Raw genomic sequence first — 19,801 nt, 5'->3', positions numbered from 1 at the left:
TTTATCATGATTTTCTCCATTGTGAGATATAAAAGTGTCTTATCGTATCGTTTGTGTGTATATGCATTATAACGCAGCGCACGAGCGACGTTACGATATTCTTCAGAACGGCAACATACGCAACATGCATCCAGCAGCATACACGTTGCTATCATAGACAACTGCCTGTAAAGTTTTTTGGCAAGTTATAACTTTCTAAACAGCGTAATTTGTAATGAAATCCGCTTCATTTATGTGGCTCTTTCGGCACCATGTTTGTTTTCTCAGAGACAGCAGTAAGCTCCTCCTACCCCTCCAAATGGAGGGATTTGTAGCCCTTCGCCTTCCCCTCTGCCTCGCTCCAAAAAGAGAGACTCAGCCAGTGTTTAGCAGAGGCACTTTTACCCAGAATCCTTTGTGATCTGTCTGTTTGTTACAAAACCTCAGAATTAGTGCATTATTCAACATTAAAAGATATATGTTATATTTTAACTTTGTACAAATTACATAATTGACATTAATGGAGTTATTCTATCGGTATTAATGTTATTTATAATCAAAACCATAAGTCAGCATGACTTTATTTTTCAAGACCTGCGCCTGACTGGAGTGTCGTAATTGATAAAGAGTTGGCTTTATGGCTGCTCTCGGAGTGCCTCTGTGCTGGGAGCTCTGTAGTAAACAAGAGCTTCCAGCAGAGACCAAATGTTGAAAGAAAAGTGCGGTCTCATTGTTGGGGTCTGTTGTTGTTTTTAATATTATTATAAGCTATTAAATTTGTTCTACTACTAGTTGTAGATGTGTCAGAGGTAATATTGGAATTTATCGGTTATCTGTAACTTCTGATACATTTTTGGGTGGTTTATTGTTTTATCTTTATCGAAGATAACTTTTCAGTTATCTGATTATCTGTTATCGAAGATCATTTTTTGGTTATATGTGCCCATCACTGACTTGAGGCTGTAATTGCTGCCAAAGGTGCATCAACAAAGTATTGAGCAAAGGCTGTGAATACTTTTAATGTCGTCATTATGGGGTATTGTGAGTAGAATTTTAAGGGAAAAAATGAATCCATTTTGGAATAAGGCTGTAGCATTAAAAAATGCATCAACAAAGTATGGAGCAAAGGCTGTGAATACCTATGTACATGTAATTTCTTTCTTTTTTTTTTAATAAATTTGCAAAAATAAAAAAAAAACTTTTTCATGTTGTCATTATAGTGTGTTGTGAGTAGAATTTTGAGGGGAAAAAATGTATTTTCTCCTTTTTGGAATAAGGCTGCAACATAACAAAATGAGGAATAACTGAAGCGCTGTGAATACTTTCTGGATGCACAATATCGTATGGTTCTGGGTTTGCAGTGGGATTAAATATCATTTATCTGAAGTTCATGTTTCTGTAATTCCTCTTGAATCCTTTGTGTTGGATTATTTTCATCAGTTTTCTGCACTTGCTTCATCTTTTGTTCCAGATTAAGTCCCTGCTCTCTTTCTTTCTTTTTCTTGGGTACAGACAAGAAGATGCTTTTATGGTTTGTCCTATTTCCCAGAGTACTATTGGTGACATTTGTGGAGAGTCATTTATTTCAAAGAATGATGCCTGTTCTGCTTTGATGCACCTGTCAAAATCTATCTTTAAGAAGAGATGTATTACTAAACTACTGGGTTTATGTATTTTATGTTCCAGGTGATAGATTTTGTGGTAATAATGACGGAGTGGATCTTAGGCTCGGCTGTATGTGATATCTGACTTACTGGATTGGAAAATGTTAAGATGTAAATATGAGCAGTGATGTAAGAAAGAGTGACTTCTCCAGCAGCATGATGTTGTACCACTAAGACCAAAAATAAAGTCTTATAGGCCCCGAGGCTTATCTCTAGTTTCCACCAAGACCAAAACCTCTCATGTCATTTCTGCTGATAATGGTGCAGATAATGCTGGCACAAGAAGTGCATTTGGCATGAAGATAGTACTTAACAAATCTGGTCAAGTGGCCATTTGAAAATCCAAGATGGTGCCATTTTCCAACAAGGCCACCAAAATGACTTACCGAAAAATTACTTCTTCTCTAATAAGGCTCCAATCACAGTGGATCTGTTTTACAGCATCAGTGAAATCCAAGATGGCGCCTAATTTCATGAAGCCGCCACATCAATGCCAAAATCATTTTCCTCACAAAAATGTTAATATTGGTTAAACTTGATTGTTATTTAATTCGTGTGACCATGGGGGTCAAATTGTAGGTTTTCAGCCATGTCGTTTTAGCTTTTCATGTTCCATCAAGAATATGACACTCTTAGTGATGTGATGGAGGCCAGCAGAGGTCGCTGTGCAATGGTAGTCAGCAAACCGCACTCCCCAACAGCTAATAGGACTCTCTGGCCACAAGGCCAGAGGCCAGGTTTTCTGCTTAGTGTGTCCACCTCCCATGCCAAAGATTATGAGTTTGTGTCCTGAGGGGAGCAAGTGGGAAGAGTCGACACAGCGCAGAAGAGAGAGTGCAGCTGCCACAGTGGAATAAATTCCCATTTGACCATGTTACCTCCAGATATTAAAAATTACAACATAATATATTCAACACTTGACTTCTTTCAAAAGGTCTACATGCAGTACTTTCTAGAGGTGAGCACTTTTGAAATGTCCTGAATGGAACCTATTAATACTAAATGTAATAAACTTCACTCTAATTTAGCACAGAAGCAAAAACAAAACATGATAAACACCATAAATAGCAAATAAAGTAAAATATAAGCAAATGGAATGTGACATCAGTATCATTTTAATCAATCAAATAGGAGCATTTCTATGCACAAATATACACTCAACAAAAATATAAACGCAACACTTTTGGTTTTCCTCCCATTTTGTATGAGATGAACTCAAAGATCTAAAACTTTTTCCACATACACAATATCACCATTTCCCTCAAATATTGTTCACAAACCAGTCGAAATTTCTGATAGTGAGCACTTCTCCTTTGCTGAGATAATCCATCCCACCTCACAGGTGTGCCATATCAAGATGCTGATTAGACACCATGATTAGTGCACAGGTGTGCCTTAGACTGCCCACAATAAAAGGCCACTCTGAAAGGTGCAGTTTTGTTTTACTGGGGGGATACCAGTCAGTATCTGGTGTGACCACCATTTGCCTCATGCAGTGCAACACATCTCCTTCGCATCATCCATGAAGAGAACACCTCTCCAACGTGCCAAACGCCAGCGAATGTGAGCATTTGTCCACTCAAGTCGGTTACGACGATGAACTGGAGTCAGGTCGAGACCCCAATGAGGACGACGAGCATGCAGATGAGCTTCCCTGAGACGGTTTCTGACAGTTTGTGCAGAAATTCTTTGGTTATGCAAACCGATTGTTCCAGCAGCTGTCCGAGTGGCTGGTCTCAGACAATCTTGGAGGTGATCATGCTGGATGTGGAGGTCCTGGGCTGGTGTGGTTACATGTGGTCTGCGGTTGTGAGGCTGGTTGGATGTACTGCCAAATTCTCTGAAACGCCTTTGGAGACGGCTTATGGTAGAGACATGAACATTCAATACACGAGCAACAGCTCTGGTTGACATTCCTGCTGTCAGCATGCCAATTGCACACTCCCTCAAATCTTTCGACATCTGTGGCATTGTGCTGTGTGATAAAACTGCACCTTTCAGAGTGGCCTTTTATTGTGGGCAGTCTAAGGCACACCTGTGCACTAATCATGGTGTCTAATCAGCATCTTGATATGGCACACCTGTGAGGTGGGATGGATTATCTCAGCAAAGGAGAACTGCTCACTATCACAGATTTAGACTGGTTTGTGAACAATATTTGAGGGAAATGGTGATATTGTGTATGTGGAAAAAGTTTTAGATCTTTGAGTTCATCTCATACAAAATGGGAGCAAAACCAAAAGTGTTGCGTTTATATTTTTGTTGAGTGTATTTTCAATAGGTCATTTTGACTGCCGTCTTGGAAATTGGTTGGCATCTTGAATTTTCAAGTAACCAATCGATCAAATATTCTGAATTATATCATGAGAATCACTCAACCAAATGTAGTTCTTGTACCACCAAGCACATGATTTTTCCTATTATCTGCTGCCCTATGACTACCAAAAACCTCTTTATTTGCTGTGTTACATTTGTCTGTAGATCTGTGGAATCCACTAATTATGCTTTTCTAAAATTTTATTTTTATTCATTTGTTTTCCAAAAATTCACCTTTGGGAGGAATAAGCCGTCATGACAGTCTGAGGTATAACAGTGACATCAAGGTGCACCTAATAAGCAGACGTGCAGAGGGAGGCAGTGAAGAAGATGGAGCCTGCTACAGCTCATTAGGATTCATGTTTGCTACGTGTCAAACTCATTCAGTTTATCACTCATGTCAGAAACAGTCCCCACACGGGTGGAAATCAGCAGAAAGAGCTCTGTGTGTGCTTGTCCTATTAATTTAGCGGGAAGCTTCCTCTCAGCAGGCACTAAGAGATTTTGTGCTCTTGCACCGATTCCATCAGGATTAATGGGGAAATGGCAGAAATCAATGCACCGAGGAGTTGGCCTGGTGTTGAGAAAGGCAGGATTTGGAGGAGATGAACCTATCGAGGCTTAGTTGTAATCTCTGGCTGCATTCAGCTCCAGACGGTCCCTTTACCCTTCTCTGCTGTCAAATCCTCACCTCGAGTGAAAGACAAAGCATCACTGTTCCCCAGCCGCTCTCCTCATGCTGCAGCTGAGCACAAGATCATCCTGTCTGAGGTTTTTGTCAGCCACTCGCCAATCTGCCTCCACTTTACAAGACTCACTACACACACACACACACACACAAGGAACTGACTGAAGTCAGTGTTAAATGAGTGCAAAATATGAAAATATGTTGTTGGCAAAGCTGTATGTCTGTTTTTTCTTTTTCTGTTTTGTCTTCCCCGGCACAGTGTAAGGTCGGAGGAAACGTGTTCAAAGGATGCTGACGGATTGTATTTTTTTTTTTTTTTTTTTTTTTGGTGGCAAATGAGAAGCAACATCACTTGACTTCAATAATAATTAATCTTTATTTAACCAGGTTAGTCCAATTGAGATCAAGATCTCTTTTTCAAGGGAGACCAGGACAATTATCAAGTTTCCAATTCACTTAACCTGCATGTCTTCAAACACGGGAGGAAACTGGAGCACTCAGAGGAAACCCACACAGACACGGGGAGACCATGACCATACAAACTCCACACAGAAAAGCCACAGGTGGGAATTGAACCCATGATGTTCTTGCTGCTAGGAAACAGTGCTAACCACTAAGCCACCATGCTGCCCAATGGGACAAAGGAGTGTTAGCCCACAATGATCCATGTAGATGTCAGCTGGTTTGTCACCTTTTGCTTGGAGAGCTCATTCCCACCTTTTTCTCCAGTCTCTTTGAGGAAGTGAGGCAAAGGTATCAGTCTAAAAACTCATCCCAGTGTCCCATAATAGCATGCTGAAAAGTTGCACATTCAAGGATCTGTCACATTCAGAAGACCATGAAGGTCACACTGAAACTTCTCATGAACCCTCCCCCCTCCCCTCCCCCCTACCCCCCCAGGGCCATGGTCAAAATGAAAGATGTGACATTTTCAAGTCCGTACTTCATCCTGATTACATCTCTGCCATGTTCTCACAGCGTCTTAACACATTCCCACATATGATGATGTGTAGCATATGTCCAGTTTGTTCTTAAAACATTCTTACTGTGAAGAACCAGATCACACTGTACACTTGCCCCGTGTTTATCAGATTTCACTGTATCTGTCCTCTCCTTATCAATACAGCACTGCTTTTTCATTCTTTCTGCAAGTTTTCTTGTGTCCACGTGCAGATTCAACAATAAACTGCAGTCAGAAGAACAGCTTTCCTGTCAGATATGCCCTTTTCCATAAAACACACATTCACATGTGCTCCATATGTGTGTGGACGCGTGTGCACATGGGCGCATGCTTTGAAGAAAACCTCGATTTGTCCAAGGAGGTGGTAGAGACTTTATTTTTTCAGCACCTTAGACAGCTAGCACATGTCACAAAACGGTCCACAGATGGCTGCTGGGACGGGCCACACTTGTACTACAACAGTGACGCTCCGACCAGGTCGCATTACATTGGTAATGCAATCATGACTGCGACCTTATTCTTTCTTCTGTCATTCTGTGCTTTATCTAAACTCCATATCATCATAGATCTTAATGTGAAATGACAAATGTTACATAAAAATGACATTTTTTGTGATGCTCGAGTTCAATAACAATAACAAAGGAGAGTTCTAAAAATATAATTTTTAAAGCAGGAAGGTAGGAAAATTCTTTCATTGATTTTCTAACCTGCTTGAGCCAATCAAAGGTCATGGGGGATTGGGGGTTGGAGCCTATCCCAGCAGTCAAGGTGAGGCAGGGGTTCACCTTGGAAAGGACAATAGCTAATATTTGCTTATGTAGAAATAAACTCAATATAAATCTGACTACAGTGTCTGTACAGAGCAAACTTACAGCTGATCAGACTTTTGCATTCCCCGATTTAAAAAATTGGGAGCTCATTGTATGAAATAGGACCATTTATGGTAAAACAACCCTCATGAAATTCTGATTTGATTAATGGCACATTTACGACTTTGTTGGCAGCAGATCTTAATGTCATATCGGTGGCTGGATGATGGAGACTATAACATTCACTCATATCAATGAGACATAATGGAGTTCTACTATACCTTGTACACAAGAACACATTATTTAATTCTTAATGCAAGTCAAGTCACGTCTGGGAGCATGTACTGGTGCTGCACTTTGCTGCATTTACAAGACTGGCTTGGGTCCTGGATGGCAACCGCCCAGGCAGACAACTGGTCATCTCTACCCACATCTCTAAAATACCCTTCTGCCTGCTACAGCCAAGTGAAATGTAGATGTCCCTTTGGTCTTCTCCAGCTACTGAGGTCTTCAACACTCAGACACCTGCATGCTGGATCATGTACTGAGACGTGCCACATGACTAAAATGTCGTAGCTGATGCAATATATCCTTGTTTCTCTTAGTAACCACTCGCTTGATACAAAGTCATTCCAGCATACCCAGGGATCCTTCAGAGACACCGAGTACCAAAGACATCCAGTCATCGCCTTAGGTTACTGGTTACCATCTTACCGCGTCCTGATTCAAACATGTCCTCACTACGTATTTTTTTAACATCTCCAAAGTTCATCCACATACTCCACATTCATGAAGAACACATCACATCCTATTCAGTTTCCATTGTCTTCCTCCTATGTTGTACAAGTTCTCACTGTGTCCACACATTTGTTTGTGAATATAATAGAAACATGGCTGAGTGTGACATATGCAGAGACACAGTAATAGTCAAGTGGTTAACATGAGGGATCTGTGACCATAACTGTGTTTGAATCCCGGCAGACTGGAAGATGACTAAGGGCTCTTGGGCAAGAGCCTTATTGTGTGTTCTGCCAAAGCAAAAGAAAGGCTTTAATCTACAGTCTCAAGATTTGCTGTCTTTAATCTGTCCAGCAGAGACACAGAACCTTGCTCGAAGGCACGTGTGTGATGGTAATGAACAGACTAGAGAAACCCCTTGTGGTCAGTGACCATGAGATCACAGTTGGAACAAATGTTTTATCTAGCAACAAGAGCAATCAGAGATTTCTGACGTCCATCTATCCGAATTCAGATCACTTCCAATATTCTAATATACTTCCATGCCCTAACATGTATCTGTGGTGCAAATTTTAAACCTTCAATTTCAAAATGGCGACGGTGTTGCTCTGTTTGTTTTGTTTATATACTGATTTGTGTACTACTGGAATCATGCAGTGGACTTATTCACATCGGGGCCAATTTTCCAGTCTCACAGTCCCGTGTTTTGGATTTACCACCCAATTTTCCTCGAGGACGACCGAAACACCAGCTGAGGAAAAGGGGTAGACGAGGTGGAGTATTAGCTTGGTTAGACATCGGGGTTACAGCCTAGCCCTGCCGAGTCTCATTCTATCCAATGTTAGCTCGTTGGGGAGGTGATGGTCTAGTGGTTATGTGTTGGGCTTGAGACCAGAGGATCCTCGGTTCAAATCCCAGCCTGACAGGAAAATCACAAAGGGCCCTTGGGCAAGGTCCTTAATCCCCTAGTTGCTCTCGGTGTGTAGTGGGCACCTTGTATGGCAGCACCTTCACATCAGGGTGAATGTGAGGCATTAGTGTGTAACACGTGTTGAGCGTCTGATGCTATATAAATATAGTCCATTTACCATTTAGCAAACAAGAAGGACGAGCACACCTCTGTTATCCTCTCCCAATGGGACTGTGGAGACTGTGCTGCCATTTGACAGAAATCTGGCTGCATGCAAACTTCCCGGATGCGGTGATACAACAGGGGGGGCTTCACGTTCCATCTGCCGGACCGCAGCAGTGATTCGCTGAAACACCTCATCGGAGGTGTCGACATCTACATCAACCAGAATTGGTGTACAGACACCTAAACACTATCGTCCAGCTGCTCGCTGGATCTGGAGCATCTTACAGTGAAGTGTATCCCTTTCTACTCACCAAGGGAAATTTCCTCCATCATTCTGTGTGCAGTCTATATCCCACAGAGTGCGGCGGCAGCCTCAGCCACACAACAACTAGTTCACACCATGGAGAACTTCCAACTCAGACTCAGTCGTCCTGGTGCTTGGTGACTTCATCCACGTCTCCATGCAGAAAGCTCTCCCCACATACGAGCCTCAGATTCATATCCCCACCAACATTGGACCAGTGCTACTCCTCCATTCTGGTGGCGTATCAGGCTCTAGTCAGAACCCCAGTTGGTGATTCGGATCACAACACTTTACTCCTTGTTCTTAAGTATAAACAGAGACTTATGGCATCTAAGCCAACAACTAAGAGGGTCAATGGATGCTCTCCTGGGGCTACAGACATGCTACAGGACTGTTTTGGCATCACTGACTGGGTTGTTTTTATGTTTGAGTTGGACAGTATTGACTCTTTTACTGGCTACATAATGCCCTACATCTCCTTGTGTGAGTCTGTGTGTATCCCCACCAAGACTGTTACCATCTACAGTAAAAATAAGCCTTGGTTTAACAAGGAAATTAAGCGCCTGTGTAAGGAGAAAAAGGATGCTTTCAAATGTGGGAACAAAGAGGAATACAAACTTCTCTAAAACTCCAGAGGGCAGTCAATACGGCTAAAGCCAACTATAGAGTCAAACTTGAAAGCAAACATCAAGACCACAACATTAAGGGTGTCTGGCAGGGCCTACAGATGATCACTGACTACAAGACCAAACAGCATATTATTGACTGTGACCCCTCCTTGCCAGAGCGGTTTAATGACTTTTTCTACTGGCTCGAGAACAACTGTTCCCAGAAAACTGCTTTCCTTCGCCTGCTGGGGAAGGGGTGCTCTCCCCTTTCCATCACAAAGCATGATGTCCGTAGATTGTTACAGCATCAATCAATCAATCAATTTTTTTATATAGCGCCAAATCACAACAAACAGTTGCCCCAAGGCGCTTTATATTGTAAGGCAAGGCCATACAATAATTATGTAAAACCCCAACGGTCAAAACGACCCCCTGTGAGCAAGCACTTGGCTACAGTGGGAAGGAAAAACTCCCTTTTAACAGGAAGAAACCTCCAGCAGAACCAGGCTCAGGGAGGGGCAGTCTTCTGCTGGGACTGGTTGGGGCTGAGGGAGAGAACCAGGAAAAAGACATGCTGTGGAGGGGAGCAGAGATCGATCACTAATGATTAAATGCAGAGTGGTGCATACAGAGCAAAAAGAGAAAGAAACAGTGCATCATGGGAACCCCCCAGCAGTCTACGTCTATAGCAGCATAACTAAGGGATGGTTCAGGGTCACCCGATCCAGCCCTAACTATAAGCTTTAGCAAAAAGGAAAGTTTTAAGCCTAATCTTAAAAGTAGAGAGGGTGTCTGTCTCCCTGATCTGAATTGGGAGCTGGTTCCACAGGAGAGGAGCCTGAAAGCTGAAGGCTCTGCCTCCCATTCTACTCTTACAAACCCTAGGAACTACAAGTAAGCCTGCAGTCTGAGAGCGAAGCGCTCTATTGGGGTGATATTGTACTACGAGGTCCCTAAGATAAGACTTAGGGACCTCAGAACACCAAGTGGCTGGGCCAGATGGTGTGACACCAGCTACACTAAAAAACCTGTGCAAAAAAGCTTGCTCCTATTCTCATCTATATTTTCAACTGGCCTCTTAATACAACAACTGTACCTGCATGTTTTAAATCAGCCATGATAATTCCAGTGCTCAAGAAAAGTAACATAACCTGTCTTAATGATTATAGGCCTGTTGCACTCACTTATTTTGTGATGAAAGTTTTTGAACGCCTAGTCTGTTAGTATTTGTCACACATCACACTAAGACCCTCACCAATTTGCCTACAGGGCAAATAGGGGAGTAGATGATGTGGTTTCACTTTGAACACATTTCATTCTACAACATCTTGAGACCAGGTCCACCTATGCCCACATACTATTCATTGATTTTAGCTCAGCTTTCAACACCATCATGCCTAACAAACTGTACAATTCTCTCCTGGCCACAGGAGTAAATCCTTTACTCGGATACTAAACTTCCTGTCTTGCAGGACAGTGTGTTAAAATCCAGAATAATGTGTCATCACCCAGGGTTCTGAACACTGGCGTCCCACAAGGGCGTGTCGTCACCTCTGTTATTTTCCCTTTACACCAACAACTGTACATCAAATTCTGCATGTGTCAAACTACTAAAGTTTGCAGATGAACACCACTGTTATAGGCCTCATATCTGATGGGATGAAGCTACCTATTGGAGTGAGGTTGAACAGCTAGTGTAGTGGTGTGAAGACAATAACCTAATCCTTAAAGCAACCAAAACCAAAGAACTCATAGTTGACTATAGGAAAAAGCCAGGCCAGCACGTTCCCATCTCCATTAATGGCCAAGTAGTGGAGTGGGTCCCCTCCTTCCGCTTCTTAAGCCCCACCATCCATCAGTCTCTATCATGGAATTTGAACACCAGTCTCATTATTTCCAAAGCCCAATAGAAACTACACTTCCTCCATCAGTTGAAGAAATTTGGGGTCAGTCAAGCAGGCAAGGGTCAGTCTGAAATCCTACAAACTTTATTTCACTTCTCAAATATCACAGCGTTTGTCTGTTATATGATATATTTAACTGAAATTACTGATCCAAACAACCAATGATTTATAAAGGAAAATCTTGGAAATTAACAGGGGTCACCAAAACTTTTGCATACAACTGTATGTATCTGTTAAACATTTAGTCAAAATCCATGCAGTAGTTTTGATGTAATCCTGCTAACAGTAACAGTAACAGCATTCTGTGAAGCCACAGAATGCTGAAGCATCACTCTCCGCTGTAAGATGAAAGGAAAAAAAGCCTGCCATCAAAGTCTTTCATTAAATAATCCAGTTACTTCTGTGTCCCGTAGATGCTGATACATTCAGAAATCTATGGTTTATTTTACAGTTTAAAGGCTTAATGTTTCCAAAACGGTCTGTTTGCTCTGAAAGAGAGAGAGAGAGAGAGAGAGAGAGAGAGAGAGAGAGAGAGAGAGAGAGAGAGAGAGAGAGAGAGAGAGAGAGAGAGAGAGAGAAAGAGAGAGAGAGAGGAAGGGGGGACAGGAGGAGAAGGGCTTCACTCATTTTCATTGTGTAAAGTTAATAGTTTTCATTGAAACTGTTTAGAAATTACAAACTGTTTACAAGCCTCAGTGTAATGGGAATTTGTTTCCTACTCAAAAATGTTGAAAAAAAACTGTCATGACAGAAAAACTGCCTGCTTCACTGGATTAAAGTGTAATTTTTGAAGAAGAGAGCAAATGCTATGTCCATCAAATATTAATGTGCTTTTAACCTTTTCAACATTATCTATGCCCTTTTCAATGCTATTTATTCTATTAACTTAGACTTTGACAGAAACATGCAAAGAAAAACTTTGATATTGCAAATATTACAACATTTTTGTCTATTATTCTTTCTTTCAATGCATGTGAAACCACTCAAAATTAATAAAAAAAATAGGGCTTGCCAATAACGATTTAATGGTATAAAACCATATAGTTTCATAGGGCTCCACCCCTCAACCCCAACCGGGGGCCCATGGACCCCTGGTGGTGATCCATGATCATGTAAATTACCTGGCACTAAAATGGTTCTAGCTAGAACCCTGGTTTTGATGTAATCCTACTAACAGACAGACAAATAAACACAGATTTACAGCAGAGTAGCAAAGTCCAATATATATTAAAAAAATAAATAAATACTTAAAAAAAAATCAGTTCTGCTGACGAGCTGTAGAAAGCTGTTTTGGTGAGCAGCAATCTTGGAAACAACAATGGCAGTCTGCAGGAGACGGCGACCAAAAAATGACAGCCTTTGAAAGATTTAGGCAGAAGACCAGTCAGAGTCTAAATACAATGATCTGTAAGCTTTAGCGGTCCAAACAAGTCAGAGCTGTGGCATCCAACACAAGAGGCTGAATCACAGTCAAAAAGCTAACGGAGGCCATTCTGGCTGAAACTCTGAAACATACTCACTTGGGGAAGGCTAGAAGGTGGAACCAATTGCGGGGACGAGGCTTTAAAACTGTTCATGCCCATCAACACCAGAAACGTATGAAGGCTTGACCTGATTGCTGCCAGAAGCATGAGCTCATGTCACGAAACGACAAGGAATAACTTGCAGGCTCGAAACACAGTTGAGATAAAACAATGGAGCAAAAAAGGTAGATCACAAGGTCACGACAAGGAAAAACATAACGATGTTACAAAAAAATCCTTGGAGACAAAAGCAGCAAGCACACGTGAGCCAAAAAAAAATCTGGAAGAGAAACTAGTTTGCTGTTCTACAAGAGAAGCAGAGGAGAGCAGAGAAAAATCACCTGGTTGCTCTGACAAGAGTGAATGTGAGTGAGAACAAATGTGGGGTGGGACGAGACCAAAAACTATCTAATCAAAGAATCTATGATGCAACAGTACGTGCACACGCAGGCCCATGACAGAGTTTCTTCTGTAGTAACACAGACATGAAACTTCAGGTCCATCACATCATAGTCCTCAATGTGCTATTAAATCATTTCAGATATAATTATATTCAAATAACAAATGTAATGCATATAATAAAAATACATATTCTCGTATTTAAGAAAATAAATCTGTTGCTGCTGAGGGTATTAGCAGCACTTCTGCACTGCACACATGCAGAATATTTGAGATATGAAACTGAATAAAGTTATTTGACCTTCACCAGCAGCAGTACATTTAGTGCACGAACACGACGAAAACAAAGTTCTCAGTACTGATCTTAAGCTAAATTCAGCAGCTTTTGTGAGTCTGCCTGTTCAGCACACACCCTCCTCGCCATGAGCCAGGTGCATGAGTGAGACTGGCACGCTAACAGGCGTGATCACTTCCTCTTTCCTTTTTGCTTTTACCTTTTCCCTCCTGCGTGCTGCTGCTTTCAGTAGAAATTAGCTGTCCTGAGGCAGTGACTAATCGCTTCACATTTTCTCTTCCAGACCAGCCGTGGCTGTGGGGATCCATAAGTAATCCTAGCCTAACACCAGAGCCAGACCACCTCAATCAATAGTCATTCCTGGGCAAGATGGAGGAGAGGGATGGAAAGAGGATGCTACATAATTTAATGAAACAGACATTACCTGGTGCTCGCCATGCGGCGGGTCACGGGTAATCAGAGACAAATTCATTTTGGAGCTCAGTAGCCGGGATTGCTTTCAATTACGGGCACAGTTTAGAGAGAGTGGTGTGCACATGGTGGGAGTGGGAGGACAAGAAGATATTCAGGAAGTGCTCGCATCACTTTCTGTTGATGCTCCAATTTGCGGTCGATGTCCACTTAGGGGAGAGCAGGTCTGGTACTGAGGCGAGGCTGTCGGTGTTCTACTTAACAAAGCCGTCTCACTTAACAATGCAGACAATCAACTGTTGGCTGGAGGCCGCTTATTATCTGCTTGTTTTTCCTGTTTAAGGTAATAACTGTGTTACAGGAGGCAGGTGAAAAACTAAAGATGAATCCTGCACTGGACATTAATCCACACTCAGCTCAAAGACAAGAAGAAATTCTGAGTGCAAACTGCTGCCAGTGAGACTCAACACCAGCAAATGAGACAGTGAATGAGAAATGCAATCCCAAAAAAACAAGAGCTTCACAAAATCAGGCTCACAAAGAAGTCGAGGTCTAGGAATGGACCTGGGCCTTGTCCACACAGAAACATAACTTTCCCCATATGATGTTTTTCTTTGTAGTTTTCAAAAAGTGTTCCGTGAACACACCACCATTCCAAGAAATACCTGCATCCACACGAAAATGCTCAAACTACCCGAAAATGCTGTCATACAAAACCCACGCCTGTATGTGGCACTGTAACATACCATGGACCCTGACTCCGCCCCCATACCCTCACACATGAGTCCATTACATCTATGTCCATTACAGATGTGTCCATTACTCCATGAGCACTGACCCCACCACCATACCCTCACACATGTGTCCATTCCCCACACCGTGGGCACTGAACCTGCCCCCATATCCTCACATATGCCTGTTTTAAAATCTTGTTGCTGCTTTTCCTCTTTGGCACAGAGACAAAGATGTTTGGTGTTTGAAAAACTATCTGAAATGTTGGCTTGTCGATTCCTCTGAGCTGCTCACTGTCTGGAACTCAGAAAAGTGGGTGGAGCTTGTGGATTGTGTTGATGCAGTGTTCAGCTTTATGTGATGTCTGTTGATGCAGCAGTTCAAGCTGCAAATTGACAAAGCCTTACTGAAGCCCTCCTGAGTCACTCACTCACTCATTCATTCATCTTCAACCGCTTTTCCAGGTTCGGGTCGTGGGGGCAACAGCTCCAGCAGGGGACCCCAGACTTCCCTTTCCTGTGCCACATTGACCACCTCTGACTGGGGGATCCCGAGGTGTTCCCAGGCCAGTGTGGAGATATAATCTCTCCACCTAGTCCTGGGTCTTCCCTGGGATCTCCTCCCAGATGGACATGACTGGAACACCTCCCTTGGGAGGCACCCAGGAGGCATCCTTACCAGATGCCCGAACCACCTCAGCTGGCTCCATTCAACGTGCAGGAGCAGCGACACTACTCCGAGCTCCCCATGGATGACCGAACTTCTCACCCTATCTCTAAGGGAGACACCAGCCACCCTCCTGAGGAAGCCCATTGTGGCTGCTTGTACCCACGATCTAGTTCTTTCGGTCATGACCCAACCCTCATGACCATAGATGAGAGTAGGAACAAAGATTGACCAGTAGATCGAGAGCTTCATCTTTTGGGTCAGCTCCCTTTTCGTCACAACAGTACAGTAGATCGAATGCAATACTGCCCCTGCTGCACCGATTCTCCGGCCAATCTCACGCTCCATCGTCCCCTCACTCGTGAACAAGTCTTGAACTCCTTCACTTGGGGCAAGGCCGTATTCTCTACCCTGAGTAGGCAATCCATTAGTTTCCTGCTGATCCTCATCCCAGCCGCTTCACACTCGGCTGTGAACCAATCCAGTGAGTGTTGGAGGTCACCGGCTGATGAAGCCAACAGGACCACATCATCTGCAAAAAGCAGTGATGAGACCCTGAGCCCACCAAACTGGAAACCCTCCTCCCCCCTACTACGCCTTGATATCCTGTCCATGAATATCACAAACAGGATTGGTGACAAGGCGCAGCCCTGACGGAGGCAAACTTCCACCGGAAACCAGTCCGACTTACTGCTGAGCACCCGAACACAGCTTTTGTTTCGCGAGTACAGAGATTGGATGGCCCTGAGAAGGGACCCCCTCACTCGATACTCCCGCAGCACTTCCCACAGTATCTCCCGGGGTACCCAATCATACGCCTTCTCCAAGTCCACAAAATACATGTAGACTGGGTGGGCATACTCCCAGGCACCCTCCAGGATTCTTGTGAGAGTAAAGAGCTGGTCGGTTGTTCCACGACCAGGACAGAACTCGCATTGTTCCTCTTCAATCTGAGGTTCGACTATCGGCTGAACCCTCCTTTCCAGCACCCTGGAGTAGACTATACCAGGGAGGCTGAGTAGTGTGATGCCCCTGTAGTTGGCACACACTCTCTCATCCCCCTTTTTAAATATGGGGACCACCACCCCAGTTTGCCACTCCTTAGGCACTGTCCCAGACCTCAACACAATATTAAAGAGACATCATCCAAGACAATCCCTCCACACCCACAGCCTTCAGCATTTCTGGACGGATCTCATCAACACCCGGGCCCTTGCCACTGCGGAGTTGTTTGACTACCTCAGTGACTTCCACCAGGGAAATTAATGAAAATCTTCCATCAGCTTCCAGCTCTACCCCTACTATAGAGGGTGCTCCGGTCTGATGCAGGAGTTCCTCAAAGTGTTCCTTCCAGCGCTGGATTACATCCTCAGTTGAAGTCAACAGAGTCCCATCCTTACTGTAGACAGCTTGGATGGTTCCCCGTTTTCCTCTCCCGAGGTGCCTCACGGTCCGCCAGAAGCACCTTGGTGCCAACCAAAAGTCCTTCTCCATGGTTGCTCTGAACTCCTCCCACACCCACTGCTTTGCCTCTGCCACAGCAGTGGCTGCTGCCCTTTGGGCCTGTCGGTATCTGACAACTGCCTCTGGAGTCCTCTGAGAAACATATCCTGGAAGAACTCCTTCTTCAGTTGGACGGCTTCCCTAACCACCTGTGTCCACCACGGTGTTCAAGGGTTGCCGCCCCTTGAGGCGCCTAAGACCTTCAGGCCACAGCTCCCCGCTGCAACTTTGGCAATGGAAGCTTTGAACATTGCCCATTCTTGTTCAATGCCCCCAACCTCCACAGAGATGCTAGAGAAGCTCTGCTGGAGGTGTGAGTTGAAGATCTGTCAGACAGTGGGCTCCTCCAGACGTTCCCAGTTCACCCGCACTATCCGTTTGGGTTTACCAGGTCTGTCCAAAGTCCTTCCCCACCCTCTGATCCTCCTGAGTCCAAGTCCTAAAATCCATGTCCCATTATTTTGTTGTGGTTCCGTCTGAGATCTTGGAGCTCATTCCGGAGTCTCTGTGCACTCGTCCTTCTTCTACAGAGTATTAATGAAATTTCTTGTTCTTTTCATGAAATGCAGCTGTCAAAGGTGAAACAAAATGTTTTTGTTCTTATGAACTATGTTCCTCTTAAAGTCATCGCCTTATATTTTTTTGTTCTCTGACAATATTCGTGGTGTGAATCAGGCCCATGCCATCATGTGTATAAATGCTTTTCATGTAGCAACATTTTGGATAAATTTGTTTGATATTTTTATTTAGTTATTTAAAGTTGTTCTTATGGTTTTTACATTTTCTTTTTGTTGCGATGCTGTGAAGTCCACCCTCACTGGTCCAGTGTCAGAAAGCTTCTGAAAGAGCACAAAGGACGCATTCTGCTCAGCAGGGATCATAAAAACACACACACCCAGTAAAATACACAAGACTTCAGCAACGGTTTTACTCAACGTTTGCATGTAAAACATGCACAAACACATTGCACTTGCCAAAAACCTCTATGTTGATTTACTACCGTGCATCTTTCACGAATGGAAAATTTCACGTATTCTCCATTTAAGGCCCTTTTCCACTTTTCGGCTCGACTCCACTCAGTTTTTTTGCTTTTCCATTAGGTTTAGTACCTGGTACCTGGTGCTTTTTTTGGTATCTGCTCAGGTGAGGTTCCAAGCGAGCCGAGCCAATACTAAAATGTGTCATCAACAGGCTGCCGGCCACTGATTGGTGAGAAAATGTCGTCACTGGAGGATTCATGAGCACACTGTCCGACACAAGAATCAAACCTGATGTTACACAACATCAATGATGAGGTGATGGTCCAGTGGTTAAGGGGTTGGGCTTCAGACCAGAGGATCCTTGGTTCAAATCCCAGCCTGACCGGAAAATCATCGGAAAAAGGGCGCTTGTGCAAGGTCCTTAATGCCCTAATTGCTCTCGGTGTGTAGTGGACGCCTTGTATGGCAGCAGCCTGACATTGGGGTGAATGTGAGGCATTATTGTAAAGCGCTTTGAGTGTCTGATACAGATGGAAAACACTATATAAATGCAGTACATTTACAACAGTGGAAACATTTTAGCAAAAAGTACATAAGTTTATTCAAAATTCACAGTGAAACATAACCGGTGTGTAACGTGTAGGCAAATGATGACAAAGGTGTCCCATTCCGTGTCGTAACCTTTTGCAGCGGTGACTCTGACAAAAACACACACACACACACACACACACATACACACACAGAGCATACATATTTTAATTAGTGCTGTCAGGTGATTAAAAAAATAATGTAACTGATTACAGGATCTGTGATTAGTTAATTTACATGAATCATTTAATTGCATGTATATTTAAAAACAAAAAGCTCAGATCTGTGTGTGTTTGGGGCATTTAATAATCTGGTAAAAAAAGGATCTGGGTTATTTCTGTTACACATGACAGAGGTATTAAACAAGCTGTGATGTAAAATGATCTTAAATCAGGAGAACTGTAATCAGATGGGTTAAATGCAGACAAATTTCATTGTATGTATGTGTACTATAATTAAAAAGATATATTATATAGAATGTCTATAGAAACGGAATTGTGCGAGTTTGGAGACTGATTCTGCACAATATGACTCCTTTAATAATTATCTTATTAGATTTCATATTTAAATCTGTCCATTGAACATTAAAATCTGGATGAAAAACATGAATTGAACGTTTTTAATGGGTTTTAAGCCTTTTCGAGTTAAGTGATGACATTAAAACCGAACCATCATTTTGTGCATAAACGTCATTAAACACACAAACTCCCACATTTGAGATTTAATAAGTTATCAAACCAAGTTACTTTGGTATAAAAATGATTGACATCTAACACATTTATTGCTCTCAGAAACAAGTTATAGTTATTCCAACATTGTACGCTGGACTTATTATTTACAAGCTATCTAAGAAGCTAACGATCGTCGTCTCTTAGCAGTTTGTATCCTCTCGTCTTCATATTCTTGTGTGAATTCCCAAAGTCTGCTGTACTTTTCAAGCGTGTTTTGTCTCACTGCCTGCAGCTTTCTCTTAAAAACAAACAGAGCAGCAAACACACAGAATCTTAACATTGTTTATGTTTGTGTCACGTATAAATTGACGTCACAGACAGCAGTTTGCTCTGACGACCCCGGCCATGTTGAGGAGGCTCTATTTGTAATGGAAAAAGACGCGCCTGGAACCAAGCCGAGGAGAGTGGAGCCGAGTAGTGCCGGATCTGTGTCGTGGAAAAGAGCCTTTAATCCATTTACCTTCCTGAATATGCAATTTGGGCTTTGACGACCACAGTGTGCAAAACTTTGGGAGGGACATGCAGACTGGGGACATTTGCACACACAAGTGATCAAAATCAAAAGTAAATTTAGTGGGTGCTGATAGGGTTTGTGTTTCTGCACATTTTACACCTTGGTGTTAATTTAACCCTGTTAGTCCCATTGAGATCAAGATCTCTTTTACAAGGGAGACCTGGACAATTATAAAGTTTCCAATTCACCTAAACCGCATGTCTTTGGATGTGGGAGGAAGCCGGAGCACCCGGAGAAAACCCACACAGGTGGGAATCGATCCTATGACCTTCTTGCTGTGAGGCAACAGTGCTCACCACTCTTCCTGATGTCTTGTGCTTGAGAGAGTGCTGTTCCTGCAGCACAGATGGCACCGCCTCCTCACACAGAGTTTTGTGCTATTCCGCTCTGAGCACATTACTACGACTGTGTGA

The 19,801-nt window shown here is 43.1% G+C and overlaps 1 long non-coding RNA gene across 1 annotated transcript; it reads right to left on the bottom strand.

Annotated features, from left to right (window-relative positions):
- Positions 1-810: 810 nt before the first annotated feature.
- LOC117506144 lies at positions 811-18,881 on the bottom strand. Its single transcript, XR_004559389.1, has 3 exons — positions 18,800-18,881; positions 17,184-17,190; positions 811-821 (listed from the first exon to the last, which is right to left on the bottom strand). It is a non-coding gene; the product is annotated as an uncharacterized LOC117506144 (long non-coding RNA).
- Positions 18,882-19,801: the final 920 nt, after the last annotated feature.

The sequence above is a fragment of the Thalassophryne amazonica genome, unplaced genomic scaffold (genome assembly GCF_902500255.1).
Source record: "Thalassophryne amazonica unplaced genomic scaffold, fThaAma1.1, whole genome shotgun sequence".
NCBI lineage: Eukaryota > Metazoa > Chordata > Actinopteri > Batrachoidiformes > Batrachoididae > Thalassophryne > Thalassophryne amazonica.
The sequence above is the reverse complement of the archived record's forward strand: the minus strand, read 5'-3'. Positions and strand labels throughout refer to the sequence as shown.